Source organism: Callorhinus ursinus, unplaced genomic scaffold (genome assembly GCF_003265705.2).
Source record: "Callorhinus ursinus isolate GAN/ISIS: 27379988/994484 unplaced genomic scaffold, GSC_fseal_2.0 scaffold129, whole genome shotgun sequence".
NCBI lineage: Eukaryota > Metazoa > Chordata > Mammalia > Carnivora > Otariidae > Callorhinus > Callorhinus ursinus.
This window is the reverse complement of record NW_027397191.1, coordinates 324,648-330,494: the sequence shown is the minus strand read 5'-3', so window position 1 is coordinate 330,494 and position 5,847 is coordinate 324,648. Positions and strand designations below refer to the sequence as shown.

At 46.7% G+C, this 5,847-nt stretch overlaps 1 non-coding gene across 1 annotated transcript; it reads left to right on the top strand.

Annotated features, from left to right (window-relative positions):
- Nucleotides 1–2,429: 2,429 nt before the first annotated feature.
- TRNAS-UGA (transfer RNA serine (anticodon UGA)) lies at nucleotides 2,430–2,511 on the top strand. Its single transcript has one exon. It is a non-coding gene; the product is annotated as a tRNA-Ser (tRNA).
- The last annotated feature ends 3,336 nt before the right edge of the window (nucleotides 2,512–5,847 follow it).

The window sequence follows — 5,847 nt, the reverse complement described above, 5'->3', positions numbered from 1 at the left end:
TTAAAAAATAAATCAACAGGGGCGCCTGGGTGGCTCAGTCGGTTAAGCGTCTGCCTTCGGCTCAGGTCATGATTCCAGCATCCTGGGATCGATCCTGGGATCCCTGCTCAGCCGGGAGCCTGCTTCTCCCTCTCCCACTCCCCCTGCTTGTGTTCCCTCTCTCGCTGTCTCTCTCTCTGTCAAATAAATAAATAAAATAAAAAATAAATAATAAGTCAACAAAAGCCAAAATGAATGCAGCATGTTTCTGCCCTAAACCTTCCCTGCACTGAACTCAGATTTCCTAGCTGCAAGTCTTCAGTTGCTTTTAGCTACTAGCTCTGTGACCTTGGGCCGGGCGCTTAATCTCTCGGTAAAATTTGGCTTCACCAACATATTTGACAAGTAGTCCCTTTGGACAATGACCCCTTGAGCCCATGTTTGGCTACTGAGTAATACTGAAGTCTTGTATCTAGAGAATACATCTTTCTCAGTCCAGCAATAAAATCACTATTTCCGCTTCTTCATTTTAAAAACTTCAGTAATGATGTATGCTTCAAATCATAGAAAAACAAAGGAAAAAAATAACCCACAACCCTCAAACCCAATACTTTGGCATATTTCCCCCCAATTCCAAATATTTATAAAGCCAAATTGTACATAATCAAGGTCATATATTACATATAGTTTTAATCTAGTTCCTTTCATTTAACATTTTATCCTGGGCTTCTTCCCTGAGCTATCACAACCTCTTCCAAAATATTGTTTTCAGTAGCTTTGCAACATTCTTCCAGCTATATATAACGTAAGCTATATAATCATCCCCTCCCACTGTTGGAGATGTTTTAATCATGTTATTATTATAACTAAAAGTATCATATAAGTCTTTGCACATAAATGATTTCCTTTAGTTTGGATTATTTCCCTAAAAGAGTTTTCTCCAAAATAAGTTTGCCCTGTGGAAGCATTGGGAGCAGCGGTTCAGAAGTGCTACCTGGAACAAGGCCCTTGTTCCAGGCACCTGGGGAAGGGAGCTGTGTTAGATGCAAGGGCTGCCCTAACAAATTACCATAAAGTGCGTGGCTTAAAACAGAAATTTACCTTCTCACAGCTCCAGAGACCAGAAACCCAAATTCAAGGTGTCTGCAAGATTAGTCGTTCCTAGAGGGTCTGAGGGTGAATCTGTCATGGCTTCCTCCCCGGCCCGCCTACTTTGCAGCTTCATTGCTCCAATCCCTGCCGCCTTCTGACATGGCTGTTGTCCCCGTCTGTCTGTTTCTGTGTGTCTCCAAATCTCCCTCTCCTTGTAAGGATACTATAATTGGATTTAGGGCCCAACCTAATCCAGAATGACCCCACTTGAACTTGACTGCAGCAGCAAAGACTGTTTTCAAATGAAGTCGCATTCCCAGGTGGGAGTGCCGCGGGGGGAGGGGGGAGGATTGCCGCGCATCTTCTTGGGCGACACACTTGAACCCAGCCCAGCAGCAGTCCTGTCTTTGCCTGCCCCACGTGAAAACAGATATGGGAGGGTTAACTCCTAGAGACTTTGAGGACCTCGGACCTGAAAGGTTTCTCCTGATTGTATCTGAAAGTCTGTCTGAGTCGACTGTGATGGTGTTTTGATCAAGTACTTCAATTCCCAGGGCTCAATCCTCAATCCTATGGTCCCTAAATTTTCCATTCAAAGAAGAACCCGGTTCTATAGTGTGTCACTGAATCAGGTCTACTGGTAGGAGCAATTCTATTAATACAGCTAGATTTCGTCAGCATTCACACCCTCCTGTGCGGGGGGGGGGGGGGGGGGGGGGGAGAGATTGTCCTGAGGCTGGAAAACCTGTTGTCCGAGCCCTTCTCCCTTATCCGCCAGGCTCCGGGGGCTGCGGGCTTCCCTCTCCGGGGAAGCGAGGAGCAGGGACCTCCCCAGCGTCGCCTTCTGCTCCTGGACCCTCCCTGCCCCCTCCCAGCCCCCCAAAGTCGGACTTCAGCCAGTTCTTTTGAAGCAGGGAAAGGGCAAAGCAGTTGAAGGCCATCGAAGACATTTAGGTTTTAGTGTTTAACGCGGAAAGCAAACGCGAATGACTCCCTGCTTCCAGGCACCATGGGCATCTGCAGGTCTGAGGTCGCTGGGGCCACCACCTGCTCCAAAGTCCCTCCGTGCAGACGGGTGGTCGGCGGTGAGGGGGGAGCGGACAGTCCTCTCTCGGCTCCCAATGCTTCTCTGAATTCCACCCGCCCCGCTGAAGTTGGATTTGCTTATGGGCGACGCGTTTCATCCAAGACTGAAAAGCCCTGAACGGACGTAAGAGATTCCTTGTTCGCAGACCACACACCAAACCATCTTTCCCTACATCACATTACAGTGTAATATCGCATCACGGCGAGGGATGGTCTGGTGCCTATTAGGTGGCACACCTTCAAAGTCGCTAACAACAGACACCTGCTAATAGGTAGTCGTGGCCGAGTGGTTAAGGCGATGGACTTGAAATCCATTGGGGTCTCCCCGCGCAGGTTCGAATCCTGCCGGCTACGTTTTACCCCGAACTCCGGTCCATTAGCAGGCCAAACAAAACGGAAACATCTGCGTTCTAGTCGACTGCTGGTCTCACTCTGCGTTGCCAGTTACCTATATTCTCTGGGTCAGATAATCTCTTCCTTCAATTCCAAACGCCACTGTGTCTGAAACATTGACCCTCAGTCTCATTTGTGAGGGTGTGAACGTCACTTAATATCATACCCGGTTTGAGGAAGGCTATTCGTTTTCCTCAATTTCGGGTCAGAGCCAACTTAGATTCTCAGCATCAAAGTCAGATCCCCATGCTCTCCTGGAGTGGAGGTGTTTTCGTTGCCACCATCTAGAGTTCAAGATGCCTAAAGCAGTATTTACTCTTACAGCTATCATCTTTTTGAATCCTTACTATGTCCCAAGCACTGAATTAGCATTATATGTGTTACCTCATTTAATTTAATCACCAATATAACCCTATGGCCTTGGTGGTATCAGTCCCATTTTACAGAATAAGAAACCGAAGCTTGACTTGCCCAACACTGCCCAGTAAAATGGTATCTAGACCAAGGACTTTCTTAAGTGTGGTTGTGAGGTTGCTTTTCACAGATACTACAGGGAACACACTTTTTAAAAAACCAGTGGTTAGCGACTCAATCCTGCTGTAGTTTATACACAGGAATGACTTTCATATCAGTTCCTACTTATCAAACATGTATTACAAACCTATTTCCAAGTGCTTCATGTGTGTCAGCCTGTGTGATCACATTCATACGGAGTGAATACTATTATTACCCTTCGTTTATAAATCTGAAAACTGACACCCATAGGAGTAAAATAATATGGCCAAGGTCACCCAGCTAGTAAGTGGCAGGGCTGAGCTTGAACTCTTAGTTTGTGTCTATACCCAGGGAACCAAAAGTTGGGGCAGGTGTGGGGACAGATCAGGGGATGCTTTCATTGCTATTGTCTACTGTTGGAAATTAATGTAACTGCCTGACTCTTATTCAGATTTTTGCTTCCATAGATAAGTCTAAGTGGTTGGTCTGGAGTATGAGGTTCTTACCCATTGTGTATTAAGTGTTCTGCTAGCCCAAGTTTGGGGAATATCTTTCGACAGCAATGAGGTGATATCTGTTTTTGAATGATAATAAGTGACTGCTATTGTAGCTTCATATGAATGATTAGTTTATAAAGAAGAGCGCCTCACCCATTCTATCTTCTCAGCCTGAACACTCCGGAGTCCAAGAGTGGGAAAGTTTTGTTAAACCACAGGACATGGATTTAAGGCTTTGGTTGCCAAGCCCAGGAATACTTCTAGTTTGAGACTAAAAGTAAAATCCATGTGGAGCCCCATACAAAACCCATCAGGGAAGCCCGTTCATTCTGGTAAACGGGGGTACTGAACTTTCCCAGCAAGGGAGAATCTTAGTCTGAAAGAGTCTCAGTGCCTAGAGGAGGGGACTTTCGGGGACAGGATTAGTCATATGATAATTTTAGAGCAGAAATTGCGGAAGGAGATCTGTGGCAACAGTGATCAGAATATGTAAACTAAGTAAATGACTGGGACAGTGAGTGGTCTTATCTTTGGGATGTGAGTCCATGCAGAGTTACTCCATGATACTGCTGTAAAATCTATAAATAAAGTGGAATACAAAGAAGGTGAGCTCAGGTGGTTTGTCTCGTGTATCGTGGTCTGGTACGCTTTATCTGTTGTGTGTGGCATGGAATCACCACATAGCACAGTTTCCTGCCGGTACTCACCATGTTCAATGTCTCCGTCTCTTCAGAGACTCCCGGGGAAGGTTTTCTGGTCCGTGCCCTCTCTCTTCATACCTTCTCCGGCACATTCAGGGACCAAGAACATGTATCTGGGCTTTTTGGTTGATTTGGGAAACAAAGCATGAATTCAGAGACTCAGTACTCTGATTTGCATGCAGATGAAAGTGGAAAGAAAAGGTCCAGGTAGGGACAGAGCTTTTGTTTATAGAAAAACAAAACAGAACAGCCCCCCTCCCCACATACACACACAGGAGGAGGAGGAAGAATGGGAGTTGGAAGGAGTAGCCACCAGGGTGTCAAATACTGGAGTGTCACCCCTCTGGGCCACTCTTATTCTGAGCTTCCTGGGTCGTAGAAGTCCCCCAGGGCCTTCACTCTCGTTCTGACAGGCATTTTCCCACCATTTCCACTCTTCAACATCAGCCACAGATGTTAAGGCATTTCTTAAAGTCCGCCCCCTCCAGGAAGGCATTTGGATTGCTTCTAATTTGGACTATGAAAAACGGCCCTGTCGTGAATATTCTCATCCGCGTCGTTCGAGTGAGCAGAAGGAGGGATTTTTGCTGGGCAGACATACCCATGGATGAGACTGTGGCATCACAGTAAATGTGTAGGTTCAAGCTTTAGTCCTCTAATGCCAAAATGTTTTTGCAAGTGATTGACCCCACTGGCGTGCCCACATCTAAGAGTGCCCCATGTCCTTGAGACCACTTGGTATCGCCTGCCTTTGGTTATTTTAACCTTTCAAAGAGGAAACTAGTTGTGACCGTTAGTTTTACGTGCCAACCTCACGGTGCCCAGGTATGTGGTCAGGCATTATTCTGTGTTTCTGTTTTGTTTCCATGAGGGTGTTTTGGGAGGAGATTAACATTTAAGCTGGTGGACTTTGAGGCAAGGAGATTGCCCTCCATAATGTGGGTGGGCAGCAAGAAAACAAAAGACTGACCCCCCCCACCCCCACCAGGAGGAATTCTGTCAGCAGGTAGTCTTCAGGCTTGAACTACAGGTGAGCTCTTCCTGGGTTCCCAGCCCGCCATCCACTCCTCTGATTTTGGACTTGCTGCAGCCTCCATAATCTTGCCAGGCAATTCCTCAAAATAAAGCTCTATATACATCCACATCCCACTGGTTCTCTTTCTCTGGAGAACTCTGAGGAATACAGTAGTGGAATCGAATTGTTTGACTTTTCTGATGATTGATGAAGATCACCCTTTCATATGTTTATTGGTTATTTTGATATCCTTATCTGTGAAGGACCTGTTGAACTCTTTTGCCCGTTTTTCTATTGGATTGTCTATTTCATATTCATTTTTCTTATCCCCACCCATAGGGACCTGTACATGTCGAGAGGCTAGCTAAGCTACTCCCGGTGTGGCTGCCGTGGTATCTACTTTCCATGGCCCGCAGGGACCATCAGTGGACACCAGGCCCTCCTACAAGGGCTGCCCTACAGAGCAGCCCACAGACTCACCAGCCAGCGTCAGCTCCTGTTAGGACCCTAATCAAGGCAGGTTCCCCCGGCCCCATTGCTCTGCTCTCTGCCTTGACCTCCCCCTGCGGCGCTTTAAAGAGTACTGTGC